This window comes from Bacillus rossius, chromosome 6 (genome assembly GCF_032445375.1).
Source record: "Bacillus rossius redtenbacheri isolate Brsri chromosome 6, Brsri_v3, whole genome shotgun sequence".
Lineage (NCBI taxonomy): Eukaryota > Metazoa > Arthropoda > Insecta > Phasmatodea > Bacillidae > Bacillus > Bacillus rossius.
Genome location: NC_086334.1, coordinates 72,819,723 through 72,838,980, shown reverse-complemented (window position 1 = coordinate 72,838,980; position 19,258 = coordinate 72,819,723).

The following is a 19,258-nucleotide window of genomic DNA, read 5'->3' as shown; positions in this document are numbered from 1 at the left end:
AATTTTCCACGAAATACAGACTGCGCCAAGTACAACCCATTATCATTCACTTGCAATGCACCGATCACAGTATTAGGTTTATTTTCATGTTCAGACGTTATAGCAATCGGTTGCTGCATGTTAGTTTTCTTGCTTGTACGCTTACGAGTCTCCAATCTAAAGCGAGGAGTCGAAAATTTTACAGGTAGTTCTTCAGTAGACACACGGACTTTACCGTTGCATTTTTTCACATGTCGTCGCAAACTATCAATACGTGTAAACCATTCATGACACTCATCACAGCGGAACTTCTTGCGAAATGGATTCTTCTTGCATTTACTCCTCTCATGTCTTCGTGCTACATGAGAAAAAGTGAACGACATATCGCAGTAGCTGCAAGGATACCTTGCTGATGAAGACGAGCCTTTCAGACCCGATCCAGATACTGACGTTGCCGCAGTTGCGCCATCTCCAGGCATACTCTTATGAACATCAATGCATCGATGTTGAATAGAAACCTTTACTTTCTGCCGAACAGCAGGACCTTTGCATGTCTTCATGTGCGTTTTCATCATATTATCTTTTCTGGCAAACTGCTTATGGCATTTCTCACAAACAATCATTTTACGATAAATGTTCTTGACACATTCTCTCTTTTCGTGTCGTCGAGCATTGCTGTTGTTTGTCAAAATCTTGTCACAGTAACAACACTGATGTCCGTTAGTTGTTGAATCAGCAGCGATTAAACTCTCCATCGAGGCTGAAACGAAGTTCGTCGTGTTTTCCTGTGTAGCCAGCACCACCGGCATTAAATTCTCTTCTGCTGGTGGTACCACGACTGTTGAAGTCTCCCCCAATGTTGACATCCTCGTTGCCGTCGGGATCTGCTCCTTCCTCGTCGCCGTTGACGTTAGGGTTCCTGTAGACGATGGTACAACATCCATCAAGTTCATCATTTTAGACGGTAAAGATGCCATCGAGTTCACAAGAACAGGTAATTACGCGACTTATGCACCAGAAGAAACAAACTAGGTGATCCTTACACCGATAACGTCAGTAACAAACTGAGCGACCTGCTGTCTAGGACTCGCTTATATACATGGACAGGATGGAATAATACGCTAGTCAAATCAAGAACCAATTACTATAATACTCGAGTCAAAACTACATTAAAAATAGAAGCCCACACAACGAAAAAGGCAGCACATTTGGAAGCAAATTGGACGAATGAAATGGACACGCAATGCACGCACTTGCAGATTTAATCACAAAGTTAACATTTAAATTTCATTCAAGCGAAGTAGCAAGCCAATGTCACATCATCATATTAACATCCTATTGGTCATACTATCCTCAAAATTTCACAGTATTATAAATCACACCGGTTATAGAAGGACTTATGGTTTCTAACACACAACATTTCAGTCATTTTTCTTTAATAAATTCATATTTTAAAATACAAAATATACATGGTAAACGAAGAACCAGGTACGTAAATATTTTATATACTTTATGTACACTGTAGACGCCAAGAGCTTGAAAGTACATATGTAAGAAAGATATTTAATAATACTCGTATTAAATTGTATATTTATTCCCATTAATACACATCAGATCAAGAAAAGTAGGTTTTATTATATAAACCTCGCATTTCATAGTTCATGTTTCTTTGAGGACGTATAAATTTTTATCAGTTCGCGAACCAAGTAGAAATTTTAGCCTTTTCTTCAATCATTTGGATTGTCTCTCGATGAACAATTGGTCTCATGTGCTACGGCTTCCATCTTCTTTACATATTTGTTATTATTAGTCTTAAAATCCACGCATCCGTGTCACTATCACAGACGCAAATTTATCATCACTATCGTAGCTGTCATCAATATTATCATGAGCTGCATCAATATCACTCATTTTATATCGTTTCCGCATTTCAGTTGTCAGAGATTTACCACAATCTATAATCTTGTGAGCTTCACATTATTCTTTATTGTTTTGTAGACATGGTTAGTTCCATTCTCGTTTTCTTTAAAAGCCTTTGTGTCCAGTTTTATTATTTAATCCTTCAACCCATCATCCCAAACACAATTAAATCATCGTAGTATACAGAAAAAAAAATCAACAACGTTCCTTTCATTTAATCTTAGGAACCGCATCATCGTTTCCACCTATAGTATAGTTTCTTGAGCCCAAGAGTCTTTCATTATATACCATGCAGTGTTCTTCAAGAGATGTGGTATACTTCTAGTTCTACATACAAATCGATCCTATCATTGATACTTGACACATTAGAAAAAAAACCTCAAAGTAAATTTTAACGTGTTTTATTAAATTATCACTTCGACTAAAAATAATTACCACACATAGTGTGTTATTACATTTCCTTCTTCATCTGCAATGCTAAGTTTCTTGATAATAAATCCATACTGACTAGAGATGCCTTGGAGGTTTACACATTTCGTCATGGTGGTCGAGACGAGAATAATCCGGTAATGTACTGTCAGGTTTTAGATAATAGACGACACAATCTACCTTGTTGCAGGATGTCTCGATGATGTCCGGAGCCTCCTCGTCACAATCACTGGTCCAGTGATGACCGAAGTTGCAGACCTCTAGTTGGAAGTAACCATCCTCGGTGACGTAGTGCACATGGCGGAATCCGGGCGTTACTTCCGCGTACTTTGCAGTTGGAACGAACAGCATTTGCTTGAATTTGTAGCAGCAGCTCTATACCCACACGAATATGTGTTGACTGCTGTGTCTAGGGTGTTGACCTCAATTTATACCGTTAGGACCCCCCCTCCAGTCCAGTCACATGTACCGTTGCTTCCGTTGTTGTACCCAGCCTTGCTGGCGGCCTCCAAAATTCCAACACGGTGATCAACCATTAAAGCCCTAAGCATGCTCGCATTGTGTCTTGAGAACGGACCTGGACATCCAAGTTACATAGAGTATAATATACTCTGAAATACATAATAAAGAGAAAATTGATATAAGTAACATTATACTTTGCTTAATAGTTCCAGAAGTAATGAACGCACTGCTTGACCAGTGACAGGTGTAACTAAATATTAAATAAATTTAATATTTTATTTTCCATTACCTTTTGTGGAATTTATTAATCATTCACTCTACGAAAAACAACTCAAGACAATATACCTGACCAACGAATTAAATACAGTACCGCTATGCCTTTCATGAAAGTCTAATTTTTCGATAATCTGAATATTCTATAAATCGTTCATGTACAAAGCCACACATACAGGTAAATTGTCTATGGACCATGAGACCGAGTCATGTCAATATCAGACGTAAAGGCTAGTCATTTCAGGACCGCAGGATCTTCTTCATCTTTAGATAATAACAGTCATTTAGACCATCATGAAATTTTTATACATATTAAAGGACCAAGTGACCTTGAAAAATATTTTAAGAACACCAAGAGGTTTTGAACTAGTAAATATTCAGTCACTACATATTTTACTACGCGCAATCAACAAAAAGGAAGCACCATCAACGAAAAGGCAGCACATTTTGGAAGCACAATCAATAAAGGCAGCACATTTGGAAGCACCATCAACAAAAAGGAAGCACATTTGGAAACACCATCAACAAAAATAAAGTACATTTTGGAAGCACCATCAACGTAAAGGCAGCACATTTTGGAAGCACCATCAACGTAAAGGCGGCACATTTTGGAAGCACAATCAATAAAGGCAGCACATTTGGAAGCACCATCAACAAAAAGGAAGCACATTTGGAAACACCATCAACAAAAAGGAAGTACATTTTGGAAGCACCATCAACGTAAAGGCAGCACATTTTGGAAGCACAATCAATAAAGGCAGCACATTTGGAAGCACCATCAACAAAAAGAAAGCACATTTTGGAAGCACCATCAAAAAGGCAGCACATTTGGAAGCACCATCAACAAAAAGGTAGCACATTTTGGAAGCACCATCAAACAGGCAGCACATTTGGAAACACAAGTTACGAGAACTAAGTCTTAGAAATCAGAATGCAAGAAATAAAAACATTAAATTTTTACTTTTAATATTTAATTTATTTCTTAACATTATACAAATAGAAGTAAAATAAGTCATTATTGTATGTAGCCAGCTTTCCTCAGTTCTTCGAGTATGAAGGATATTTCTTTTATGCACGAATAGTTTCCTGCACAAAGCGAGCCATGCAGAAGTCTTAGCCGGTCAACCAATAAGTTTGGATCTTTCCACGATGTGTAATCAATCTTTTCTACCACCATCTCACTTGCTTGTTTAGTATAAATTCTTTTAATATCACAATCGTCCTAGTGATCATAACAAGCGTTATCAGATTTATTTATTATAACACGTCGTTTCCATCGTTTCGGTCTCAGGACACCGCAACATTCTTCGATCTTGTCAGCTTTAGGTACTTCATCACAGTCTATGCTTTGTCAACAGCCTCAGTGTCTCTGTAACAATCACTGTAGAAGCCATCCTCTTCACCCAGATTACTGTATGAATTCGATGCCGATGATTTCGAAGTGCCATTAGCGTGTTCATGCTTCCTTTTTAGTTGTCCATCATTTTTAAAAAGTAAGAAAGATCTACTTGAATTCGGCTGGAATGTATTCTCACTTTTCACATTAAGGATTCTTCCATTGTCTTCATTCTTCCATAAATCATCATCGTCCTTCCATTTAAGTTCTTCGTCGAGATCGGAAGAGCCACGAACATAATCTCTCTCAAGACAAGGAAAATTATTGACGTAATGCAGATCACTATTCCTTAGTCTAGTAGATCCATCGTTGTCCTCTGGCTTGTACGCAGGCTTAACGTTACAAGTTCTGTCATGTCTTTTTAAGCTCTCTCTCCGCGTAAACGACTTGCTACATCGGTAGCAACTTATCATGTTGCGTAGTGGATTTTTAACACAGTCATTCTTCTCGTGTTGTCTTCCATTCTTTCTCAAGATAAATTCTTTGCTGCAAAACTTACACCTGTGACCATTCGATACAGCGACAGACACCGAATCAAGATTCATATTAGTTACTGAGACTATAGTCAGATGCAAACAGACAGTTTTCCAATTGGAACCATTACTTAAATATAATTTTTCAAATATTTCTTAAGCGAGAGTTAAGTTATCTCATGCGAAGGTACTTGTAAGTAGTTCTGCTTTTCAACAACATATGACACCACGTATTGCTTGCAGGTAAATATTATTAATTATTTCTTTCATGCGGGATGTAGGATGCTCGCTAACGATCGTAATAGAGGGATGGCTTCGCTAGACTCCAAGGAGAAGGAAGTTTGTTTTTACAGTTAGTGTTTCTCAGATTTCTCAGGGCATATTATTATTTGACTGAATAATGATTTTTTTTTAAATTCCACCTAATAAAAATAAAATAGAAGCACTCAGAGAAAACCATCAGGGAGAAGATGTCGTTTATAAACATCATAAATTACTAATTTTTTTTTTTAAAAGTCCAAATTTAATCCTGCTTAAGCAAAGAGTTCACAAGCGGGCTTGTGCTAGAACTCTCATGTTGCTTGAGTTGTTTTTCGTAGAGTGAATGATTAATAAATTCCACGAAAGGTAATGGAAAATAAAATATTAAATATATTTAATATTTAGTTACACCTGTCACTGGTCAAGCAGTGCGTTCATTACTTCTGGAACTATTAAGCAAAGTATAATGTTACTTATATCAATTTTCTCTTTATTATGTATTTCAGAGTATATTATACTCTATCTTACTTGGATGTCCAGGTCCGATCTCAAGACACAATGGTTGAACACCGTGTTGGAATGTTGGAGGCCGCCAGCAAGGCTGGGGACAACAACGGAAGCAACGGTACATGTGACTGGACTGGAGGGGGGTCCTAACGGTATAAATTGAGGTCGGCACCGTAGACACAGCAGTCAACACATAGTCGTGTGGGTATAGTGCTGCTGCTACAAATTCAAGCAAATGCTGTTCGTTCCAACTGCAAAGTACGCGGAAGTAACGCCCGGATTCCGCCATGTGCACTACGTCACCGAGGATGGTTACTTCCAACTAGAGGTCTGCAACTTCGGTCATCACTGGACCAGTGATTGTGACGAGGAGGCTCCGGACATCATCGAGACATCCTGCAACAAGGTAGATTGTGTCGTCTATTATCTAAGACCTGACAGTACATTACCGGATTATTCTCGTCTCGACCACCATGACGAAATGTGTAAATCTCCAAGGCTTCTCTAGTCAGTATGGATTTATTATCAAGAAACTTAGCATTGCAGATTAAGAAGGAAATGTAATAACACACTATGTGTGGTAATTATTTTTAGTCGAAGTGATAATTTAATAAAACACGTAAAAATTAACTTTGAGGTTTTTTTTCTAATGTGTCGAAAATCAATGAATGGATGGATGTGTATGTAGAACTAGAAGTATACCACATCTCTTGAAGAAAGTTGCATGGTATATAATGAAAGACTCTTGGGCTCAAGAAACTATACTATAGGTGGAAAGGATGATGCGGTTCCTAAAATTAAATGAAAGAAACTTTGTTGATTTTTTTTTCTGTATACTACGATGATTTAATTGTGTTTGGGATGATGGGTTGAAGGATTAAATAATAAAACTGGACACACAGGCTTTTAAAGAAAACGAGAATGGAACTAACCATGTCTACAAAACAATAAAGAATAATGTGAAGCTCACAAGATCATAGATTGTGGTATATCTCTGACAACTAAAATGCGGAAACGATATCATAAAATGAGTGATATTGATGCAGCTCATGATAATATTGATGACAACTACGATAATGATGATAACTTTGCGTCTGTGATAGTGACACGGATGCGTGGATTTTAAGACTAATAATAACAAATATGTAAAGAAGATGGAAGCCGTAGCACATGAGACCAATTGTTCATCGAGAGAGAATCCAAATGATTGAAGAATAGGCTAAAATTTCTACTTGGTTCGCGAAATGATGAAAATTTATACATCCTTAATAAAAAAATGAACTATGAAATGCGAGGTTTATATAATAAAACCTACTTTTCTTGATCTGATGTGTATTAATGGGAATAAATATACAATTTAATACGAGTATTATTAAATATCTTTCTTACATATGTACTTTCAAGCTCTTGGCGTCTACAGTGTACATAAATTATATAAATTATTTACGTACCTGGTTCTTCGTTTACCATGTATATTTTGTATTTTAAAATATGAATTTATTAAAGAAAAATGACTGAAATGTTGTGTGTTAGAAACCATAAGTCCTTCTATAACCGGTGTGATTTATAATACTGTGAAATTTTGAGGATAGTATGACCAATAGGATGTTAATATGATGATGTCACATTGGCTTGCTACTTCGCTTGAATGAAATTTAAATGTTAACTTTGTGATTAAATCTGCAAGTGCTTGCATTGCGTGTCCATTTCATTCGTCGAATTTGCTTTCAAATGTGCTGCCTTTTTCGTTGATTGGGCTTCTATTTTTAATGTAGTTTTGACTCGAGTATTATAGTAATTGGTTCTTGATTTGACTAGCGCATTATTCCATCCTGTGCATGTATATAAGCGAGTCCTAGACAGCAGGTCGCTCAGTTTGTTACTGACGTTATCGGTGTAAGGATCACCTAGTTTGTTTCTTCTGGTGCATAAGTCGCGTAATTACCTGTTCTTGTGAACTCGATGGCATCTTTACCGTCTAAAACGATGAACTTGATGGATGTTGTACCATCGTCTACAGGAACCCTAACGTCAACGGCGACGAGGAAGGAGCAGATCCCGACGGCAACAAGGACGTCAACATTGGGGGAGACTTCAACAGTCGTGGTACCACCAGCAGAAGAGAATTTAATGCCGGTGGTGCTGGCTACACAGGAAAACACGACGAACTTCGTTTCAGCCTCGATGGAGAGTTTAATTTCTGGTGATTCAACAACTAACGGACATCAGTGTTGTTACTGTGACAAGATTTTCACAAACAACAGCAATGCTCGACGACACGAAAAAAGAGAATGTGTCAAGAACATTTATCGTAAAATGATTGTTTGTGAGAAATACCATAAGCAGTTTGCCAGAAAAGATAATATGATGAAAACGCACATGAAGACATGCAAAGGTCCTGCTGTTCGGCAGAAAGTAAAGGTTTCTATTCAACATCGATGCATTGATGTTCATAAGAGTATGCCTGGAGATGGCGCAACTGCGGCAACGTCAGTATCTGGATCGGGTCTGAAAGGCTCGTCTTCATCAGCAAGGTATCCTTGCAGCTACTGCGATATGTCGTTCACTTTTTCTCATGTAGCACGAAGACATGAGAGGAGTAAATGCAAGAAGAATCCATCTCGCAAGAAGTTCCGCTGTGATGAGTGTCATGAATGGTTTACACGTATTGATAGTTTGCAACGACATGTGAAAAAATGCAACCATAAAGTCCGTGTGTCTACTGAAGAACTACCTGTAGAAATTTCGACTCCTCGCTTTAGATTGGAGACTCGTAAGCGTACAATCAAGAAAACTAACATGCAGCAACCGATTGCTATAACGTCTGAACATGAAAATAAACCTATTACTGTGTTCGGTGCATTGCAAGTGAATGATAATGGGTTGTACTTGGCGCAGTCTGTATTTCGTGGAAAATTGAAAGATTACTATTATCTAAATACGTTAGGTGAGTCAAAAGACATTTGTAATTTTCTTGATGATATCAGAGAGGACATAATCAATCAGCTTACTGATGATGTAGCAACAAACGGTCCATCAAAATATAACTTGCGGTTGGACTGTATATATGGAAAGCCATATCCATTCAAAGACGAAGTGAAGAAGTGTGCATTCAAGACATCGGCTGCAGTAATTTACAGTTCTGACGATGTGAAGCAAACTGTTAAAAACGGTATACAGAAACTCTGTCAAGAAGAGGAGGACTATGTCTGTAAAGGTTCTGGTTGGTCTCTGTCTAGTATAAACCGATTGGAGCTAAGAGTTAGTCATTTCACGCCTATGCAGGGTTTTCGCAAGTGATCCTGTAGTAAAATATAGATTTTGTAATAAAATTTATTTTGTGAAAGAATTTGCGATGTTTTATTTACGAACCTGTCACTATTATGTTAAATTGTTGATATATTTATTTTTTCTTCATCATCCAGAATCGTACCAAGGACCTTAGTCGATCTAATTAATCGTTTTATTGGTTGCAAAATTTAATTAATGAATTTTGAACTTTTTCCTAAATTTCTAGCATTGAAATTACGAATTTCCAAGATGACGGACATGATGGCTTATAGGATGATGGTAGTAGAGGATGTTTAGCCTCTTTAAGAATTTTGAACATGGTTTATTGAAATGTATTTATTTTTACATAAAATTAAACATTATTGCATCGATCGAGTATCGAACCAATGACAGGAACTGATTGAATCAATATGTATATTAATGAGTGATTTATTTAATGAATTATGGACTTTTTCCCGAATTTATAGCTAAATAATTACACGATTCCAAGATGGCTGCCGTAACGAAACATGCAAACACAAATAGTATCAAATATGGCGGTCATAATGTAAAGTGTAACGATAACATCGTACTCAACCGAGATGGCGGGCGTAACGAATCATGCAACAATTATATTATCGAAGATGGCGACTATAACAATATATGTGCAACAGTGGTTTTAAGTAATAATTTATTTAATTTTTATTATTTAATTCGATTAGTTATTTTTTTTAATGATTTTTAATTTTTTCCCCATTTTTCTAACATAAAAATTATGGATTTTCAAGATGGCGGACATGACATTATACTACCTGACGATATATAGGCTATACTATGAACAAAGTGGTGGGGTCAGTCTGCCAGCAGCCACCAAGAGGGAAGGATCGGACGCCATTTTTATTTTTGCACTCGTCGGGTTCGAACCGAGGATTCAGAGCTCCGTGTCGTAAATGTATGTTTTTTTAAAATATTTTTATTAAAATTTTATTAATTGAATTTATTTATAAATTTAATTTTTTTTATTAAAATCGGATACTTAATAAAGATTTTAAAGATGGCGGGCCACTTTTAGAATTTTGGATCCTTAAAGTGGCTAGCTCTAAGGATTATTATGCCGCTTTTAGGATTTTGGGTTTTTCCTAAGGCAAAACGACTTTTGAGGTTTTTCGAAATCCTAATTTTCCCTCGAAACGGGAATTTTTCCCCTCGAAAACGGGAAATTTTTCCTCAAAACGGGAATTTTTGAGTCATTTTTAAGGAATTTTGGGGAATTTTTGAGTCCAAGATGGCCGCCGATGACGTCATCCAAGATGGCCGCCGGATCCTGGATCCTGCGCCTGTCCTTGAATCGGCCTTTTCCATCTAGTCTTATAGCTTGTTTTCAATATATGGAGTCACCTCGGACTAGCCCCATTACATGGTATCATTTAGTTGCCTATGAAATTTAAACAAAATATACGAGACTTTTAATCCAGAACACCACATATTTATATAATAACATCACAAGATAAATATATTATTAAACATTATATTAGACATAGAGTAAATTAAATTATAATATTATCTGGGCAGATTATCAACAACATCATTAATACTCAACGGTAAACATATACACAAGAATAATATATATAATTATTGACAGGTGGTACCACTAAAATTTAACATTCGTTTGGAAGGAGACACAAAAATATTACAATTTAATGAGTATCAGATATCACCCAGATTTAACAACCAAATGCTATATGCAGACAAAATATTAATGTTTTACATAAAATGTTTCACTTGTTTGTGTATTTTCCCCACGGGTATCGCCGCTCGAGGGGTTAAACTTCCAGACAGTAAATTTATTACAGTAATTAATTTAAAAAAAACACTGGCAAAGCGAGTCATAATGCCGCTGTTACTTGCCATCAATGCCAGTCCGCCACTCGCTGTTCCTCGGACTGTTGCTCGGTCCTTCCTTTCACTCGGCTCTCGAGCCGCGTGTCGAAGACCGGAGCTTCGACTGGTGCACGGCTACAAGCACCAGCACCCAGGCAGATTCAGCAGCTTGCCTTGTCGACCCTCGCTCGACCATAGCTGCAGCTACAAGCACCGGCAAACAGGCAGCTTCAGCGCTCCCCTAGTTGACCCTTGATCGACCCTAGCCGCGGCTACAAGCAGCGGCACCATGGCAGCTTCAGAAGTTCCCTCGTGGACCATCACACGACCCTAGCCGCGGCTACAAGCACATGCACCCAGGCAGATTCAGTAGCTTGCCTTGTCGACCCTCGCTCGACCATAGCTGCAGCTACAAGCACCGGCAAACAAGCAGCTTCAGCAGCTCCCCTAGTTGACCATCACACGACCCTAGCCGCGGCTACAAGCACCGGAACCCAGGCAGCTTTAGCAGCTCATCTTGTTGACCCTCGCTCGACCATAGCTGCAGCTACAAGCACCGGCAAACAGGCAGCTTCAGCAGCTCCCCTAGTTGACCATCACACGACCCTAGCCGCGGCTACAAGCAGCGGCACCATGGCAGCTTCAGAAGTTCCCTCGTTGACCATCACACGACCCTAGCCGTGGCTATAAGCACTGGCACCCAGGCAGCTTCAGAAGTTCCCTCGTTGACCATCACACGACCCTAGCCGTGGCTACAAGCACCGGAACCCAGGCAGCTTTAGCAGCTCTCCTCGTTGACCCTCGCTCCACCTTAGCCGCGGCTACAAGCACATGCACCCAGGCAGTTAAGCAGCTCCCCTCATTGACCGTTGCTCTTCCCTAGCCGCGGCTACAAGCACATGCACCCAGGCAGATTCAGCAACTCCCCTCTTTAACCCTCGATCGACACTTGCCGCTGTTACATACGTTGCATCTCCTGGTAGTCTCATGTCAATGCACAGTCAATACTTACTGTACGAAGCGAGGCAACTCTTTTCTAGTTTCTATTCGCTCTGGTCTCGAGTGAAAAATTTTTCTATATGTTTTGGTACTTCGCAGGGTGTCTCTGCCGAATTTAGCAGTGCGTGACAATCCCACCGCAGTGAAATGTCAAACCATTTTCACAAAACACTACTCCGTCTGATACGCACACCACCGCTCCTCTTACTCTAACTTCTGGCCACCGCCCGTCCACACTCTGTCTCCTAGCCCGCTCTTGAAAACCTCTTACTTGAAATACCTGCAGTTACCACTCAGCTGCCACCTGTATACTTCTATCTTGTCACCACAACAATTTCTCTGCATTGGTTGTAATGTTATGTCTGTTTATACGTAATGGGTGTCTCACCAACAACAAACTCCTCATTTAGGTCAGACCGCCGAGAACTCTCCCGTCTATCCTAGCTGTGGTAGAAACCATGGGGGGAACCTGGGAAGACCGACAACCCCCGAGGTCCGCCGAACCACCAGCCCGCAAAACGGCCGTGTGTTGCGGGCGGTATCACCGAGCACGTTAGGAGCACACAGCACGAATACTCCCGGGTACTGGGGAACCTGTTACATCCCAGTTATTACAGGTAGGTAATGTTTGCGTACGAAATGTGCAGCGATTGTCATATATCAGGTTTGCGTTTACCAAATGACGATGCATAAGCCTATATCCTTTACTCACGATTGTCTTGTGTGTTGCCTGTTTCCGCGCGCTCTCGTGGAAATGGCTTTCGGAACTGCTGTCTCGAAAAATATTTCATAGTTGTTTCAATTGTGATATAACTGATATTTTTTCTGGCATTCAAATAAAACTCGGAACTTAATTATATGTTTGTACCTTGAGTTATACAATACTCTGCAGAAGCACTATTGTTGCAATGGTTTGTATTAGGGTACAAAAAGCTATGTACTGTAAATTGAAATATTCATATTGGCATTTAGACTCCCGTGACATAAATTATTCTTTTTTTTACTTATTTTACAGAAATTTAAAACTTGACAGGGACTGTCATTTGAAAAGTTTTGTAAAAATGACCTTTTATTTCTAATATTTTTTTTTTATTTTGTCCACAGATAAAGTGATATTAATTAAAATAAATTTCAACACTGATCCAGTAAAATCTAAAATTCTGTATTACCGGAACATAATTTTAGTATTGTAATAGAAAAATAATTTATAACTATTAATTTGTATTTATCAATGCATATCTGTACCTATATATTAATAATTTATTCATTAAAACTTTGGCGGCAATGGTTTGAAAAAATAATTCGGTTTAACCGTCTAAGTTTTCAAACTTGGTAAATATCTGGTATTTATTATTAAATTTGTCACCCTTTTGTATAATATTATTGATATAAAAGGCTAAAGGGATTATATTAATGTTAAAAATTTAAACGAAATTTTAATTACGTTAAAACTTATAGGTAATTATAAATCATGTTGATGCATTAAATGCCTCTTTTTTTTTGTTATTTGTGATAACGTTTACTGAAAGATTATTTAAGATAATTCCCTTTATATATATTTCATATACTTACATTACGTACTTAGGTAATAAAAAAAATGTGTGGAGACGAAAAAGGCACTACATATAACTGATGAACATTCAACAAATTGTTTTTATTTTTTTAGACAAAGTATTATAATGGCTGAAATCTTTGTTTGTTATCATTTAAACTATATACCAGACAGAATAGACAATAAAAACTTGTACTAACGGTTTGTTCTATTTTAAAAAGGAAAAATCCCGTTTTGAGAGAACATTTCCTGTCTTTTCCTGAAATCCTAAAATCATACAATAGGAAATATTAGGCTCCACAACCAGATACCAGTGCCCGGAGCCCCATTCCTATACTACTGTATACAATGTACGAGAATGCAAATCAATGTGGAGCCAGTTCGCCATCTTGGATTGTAACGTCACGGTGGCCATCTAAGTGTCAAATTTCCTCCAAATTGAAAGAATTTTTTTTCTATTCTAAAGTTAAAAATTCGAATAATGAAATGCCTCAAAATACTTTTTCCATACTAAAAAAAAATTAAACATAGTGGCCTAAATTCCCCGTCGTTTTACAACCTTAAGGCAACGAGGTAATGACCTTGATCTTGACCGTAAACATTAAATTCATTAAATATTTATCAAAAATTCTCATCACTGTTCTTCTCTTCGTTGTTCTTCTCATCGTTGTTCTTTTCTTCGTTGTCCTTTTCTTCGTTGTCCTTTTCTTCGTTGTCCTTTTCTTCGTTGTCCTTTTCTTCGTTGTTCTTCTCTTCGCTGTTCTTCTCTTCGCTGTTATTCTCTTTGCTGTTATTCTCTTCGCTGTTCTTCATTTCGCTGTTATTCTCTTCTTGGCTGGTCTTCTCCTGGCCGGTCTTCTGTTCGCTGTTATTCTCTTCACTGTTTTTATCATGGCTATTCTTCTCTTGGCTGTTCTTCTCTTCTAGGCTTATCATCACTTCGGTCATCATTTCATTCCTCATTTCTTCTTGGCCATGCTTCAGTTCATCCTGACCCTTCTTCATTTCCTCTAGGCTATTATTTGACCCGCTCTTCTTTTCTTCATGGTGGTTCTTACTCTCCTTCCTTCCACTCTTCATTTCTTCCGTAAAGTTCTCGATTTTGGTTACCATTTTTTCCATTTTATTATTGATCTCTTCTAGGGCAACCATTATCTCCTTGTATTGCTCGTCAGTAAGCTCTTCAGTAGCCATCTCTCTTTAAATCATTTACTAATAATTAAACAACCTAAATAATAATAATTTTTTGAATACTGTTCTTAATTTTAAATGACTTAGACGAACCTTCTAATTAAAATAACAATAACTCTATTACATTCAAAACTATCACTGACTACAGTAAATTCAAACTAGCTCTAGAAAATTACAAATTCACTAAATTTCTAAATGCTAACTTTACTCTCGAAAAACTAAATCCTATTTCTTAACTGAATCCTAAATCTATTAATTAGGGCTATCCCACTTCTGACACCAAAATGTTACGATTTCCCTGCGGGTTCGTAAAGGATAGCCCAATTAATAGATTTTATTTCACACACACAGTTTTATTTATTATCACTACTTGTCACTTACAAATAATCTTCTAAATTGGCAAATAATTAACTACACTTAAAGAAATGCCAATTCCCCAGTCACTCGTTACACACACCTCGCTGGGTCGCACCTCTGGCGCAACTCTCGCTGCAGCACCCCTCGTGGGTCTCCGCCGCGGGACTCCGTCACACCCTTCGCCGAGATCCCACACGACGCCTCACTCGGAACTTCACTCGGCTCCGCCGCGCCCGCGACTCTATCGCCCGGAAACTCCGCCGCGGGAAAACTCCCGACTCCACTGAACTTACTCATTCCCTGCCCTGGAACCTTCGTCCAAGGACTTCGCCACTCTGCCGCACCTGCGGCACTATCGCCCGGAAACTCCGCCGCGGGAGAACTCACTCAGTCACCGACTGAATGACTGACTCGAAGGTCGGCCCAACCTCCTTAAATAGCCCTTAGGTTCCCATCCAGAACAATCGGGCATGTCTCCGAGATATCTCGCGACCTTCGCCGACGAAATGCCCAGAAACGCGTCGTGAGTCCTCGAAGGACGCGGTGGCTGCTCTAAGAACGCCGATAAAGGCGTCTGAGTCCTTTTATTCCGCAGTGCGGCCTCTTTTAAGAAACTCGATCTGAGGCAGGTGCGCGCTGCGACGGTCAGGATGTCGCGCGATAGTATGACACGAGATACCAGGGAGAGGATGCGGGTGGAAGGGGGCGCAGACAGGCCGAACGAGCGTGGCGACGCCAGTACTGCAGCCAAGCGTGATCGTAACATTATATAATAAAAATTACCAAAAAGGTTTCTGCCAACTTGTGAACTTCTTTTCCTTTTCTTTTTTTTTTAGAAATGATCTATTTCAAGCACATTCTACAATTTTTGTAATTAATTTAGTTTTTTCTATTTTTTTTTTTTTTTTTTTTGGTGATTTACTGATCTCAAATTAGGAAAACCTCAGTTAGTTTTCTCTGTGTTCGCCTGGTTATTCCTGGCGATAATTCTACTGATGTTCTCCAAGTGCTTCGGGTAATTTCTGAGAATTGTATCGCATCCCGCATCCAAATAAAAACAGCGACTGTCCGTACAACACAGCATGTAGCACCAAATGTTGCAAGCATCGGATCTCCATGTAACAAATTATTGGCATTAACTAAATAACTCTTAATGCTGAATGGAGCAATTGTAACCAGTTACAGTTTTGTAGACTTGTATATTCTTAGCCTCTTAGTCTCGAAGCTAGATGGAGCCTTGTAGAATCGTATTCTAACAGTCCTGTTATCTCATAGTCTTGTAGACCTGTAGTCTAGTGGTATTGTAGCCTCGAATTATTTTAGTCTTGTAGATTTGTAGTCAAGTTGCATTGTAGCCAAATGTAACTTGAGTAGTTACGCCTATGACAACTGGAGCCGATGACTTTTGGATCCAAAGACTGTTGGAGGAATTGTATCATACCGCACCTTGCGATCATTCATATCCCTGTGGCTATAACTTATCCCTGTGCCTTATCTTGCTACAAGATCGTAACCCTGTAATAAGATATTAGCCCTGTGAACAGATAGTTTACCTGTGGTGAGTACGTATATCTACTTCGAGGTCGTATCCCCGCTACGAAATCGTATCCGTGTTTCCAGATACTATCCCTGTGACCAGATTGTATCACTGTGACCAGAGCGTATCCCTGCCACGGGATCGTATCCCTGTCACAAGATCATATCCCCGCCGATTTAAATGAATGTTCACCTGTACGTCCTTTTCGTTGAATGCGTGTCCTGTGTGTGTGTTGCGTTTTCGTTGTGTATCCATTGTGTGTCATTTGTGTGTATTGCGTTTCCATTGTGTCAACTGTGTGTCCACTGCCTGTCCAGTGCGTGTACTGTGTGTCCATTGCGTGTCTAGTGTGTGTATTGCGTGTCTATTGCGTGTTTAGTGTGTACATTGCGTGTTAATTACGTGTTCGGTGTGTATATTGAGTGTTCATTGCGTATATTGCGTGTTAAATGCGTGTCCAGTGTCTGCATGGCGTGTTCATTTCGAGTTCATTGCGTGTATTAAGTGTCGATTGCGTGTTTGGTGCTGCAATGCGTGTTCATTGCGTGTTCATGACGTGTCCTGTGTGCAATGCGTTTTCTTTGTGTGTTTGTTGTGTACATTGCATTTTTACTGTTTATGAATGGTGTATTGCAAGATTTTTGCGTGTATTATTTGTTCTTTTATTGGTTTAATAAGTGACGTTTCCTTAAATGTGTTTTCTTTGATTTTGTTTATTATGTGTAGATTCGTTAAATAAGTGTGGTGAAGACTGAAGTCAGATCACAATTAAACTTGTGGTTCAAAGACGCCTGATACTAAACATGACCAATTAAAAATGTTTTTGAATTCGTCGAAAAATACATCTTGGTTCGGAGATAGTTGGCCTATGCGAATGCCTATGTACACGACCTGATTAAAATGTACGTTGAGTATAAAAATAAGAGTCTAAGGCCCGGTGCACACGTGCGGACATTGTCCGCGCGGCGCCGCTGCGGCGCCGCAACGTTGCCGCAGAAACACATTCACACAGTACGGACAAATACCGCACAGTCTGAACGATGCCGACTAACGAGATGGATGAGTACAAACGTAAACGGGTATTCTTTGTGTACCTAGTATACAAATGTTTATTGGATACAACTAGGAAACATTGGGTGCATCCGTTTACCGACTCAATGCTCCTGAGAGGCAGATTTGGAACAAGATTTTTTCCTTGTCATCCTTTTCGTCGAACGGTTCGCAAAATTTACGGCACATGTTGATCCACGCACTTCTTTTTTATTACGATCATGGTATTCTTCAACGGCTACGTTCCATATCTCTAGATAACTTTTAACTTCTGCGATGAAGAGTTCATCTAATATGTCTTCAAATTCACGTGATGCTGCCATCTCACTTTGCGGCAATCGACCGCACGTTTGCATTGCTCGATTGACACCAATGTACTTAGGAACGTAGTTGGACGTGCGACGCCGCAGCGTTCCTGTGGGATCTACGGACAAAAATGTAAGCACAGTGGACGTGCGGTGCCGCTGCCGCGCCGCAGCTGTGTGTGCATTATTTCTTATCAGTCAAGCCTTCCGAGAACGCATCGCCGGCGCCGCAGCGGCACCGCGCGGACAATGTCCGCACGTGTGCACCGGGCCTAATAGTTCCATTAACTTGGCCTATATGAAAGTAGTATATAATAGGGCATACTGGCACAGGCTTCCAGGCTGTGGATTGATGATTGTCGACCGCCATATTGGATTGTGACGTCACGGCGGCCATCTTGGATGGTTGTGACCTTGACCTTTGACCTTGACCTTGACCCCGGCGGCCATTTTGGATCCGCCATCTTGGATCCGCCATTTTGGATGACGTCATTTTGTTTTCTCGAACTTTCCTCCATTTTGTTTTCCGCCATTTTGAATTATGACGTCACCGTTGCAATTTCCGTTACGTCCGCCATCTTTAACTTTTTTATTTATTATCCGATTTTAATGAAATTTTTTTTAAAATTTATAAAAAAATTAAATTAATAAAATTTTAATAAAATATTTAAAAAAAACATACATTTACGACGCGGAGTTCGGAGTCCTCGGTTCGAACCCGACGAGGGCAAAAAAATTAAAAATGGCGTCCGATCCTTCCCTCACAGTGGACGCAGGCAGACTGACTCCCACCACTTTTTTCAAAGCATATATATCGTCACCTAGTATGACGTCATGTCCACCATCTTGTCTTCGCTGCTGGAGACCACCATCTTGTTTTCGTTGGCGAGAGTGCGCTGACATCATGTTAGTTTAGTTCTTATCCGCTAGAGTGCAGTAATCATTTATTATTACTGTGACACCCGCCATCTTGAAATTTGGACACCATCTTGAAAATCCGTAATTATTTAGCTAGAAATTCGGGAAAAATTCCAAAATTCATTAAATAAATCACTCATTAACTTACATATTGATTCGATCAGCTCCTGTCCTCGGTTCGATACCCAATCGATGCAATAATGTTTAATTTTATGTAAAAAATAATAATTTCAATAAACCATGTTCAAAATTCGTAAAGAGACTTTAAATCATCTACTACCATCATCCTACCAGTCAACAAGACCACCATATTGGAAATTCGTAATTGTAATGCTAGAGATTCGGGAAAAAGTTCAAAATTCATTAAATAAATTTGTAATCCATATATTGATTGATTGGATCGACTTAGGTCCTTGGTTCGATCCCTGGCCGATACAAAACAACTTTAATTTAAAAAAATACTAAAAAAAGTGTTAGGTTTGAGAAAAGAAAAACACC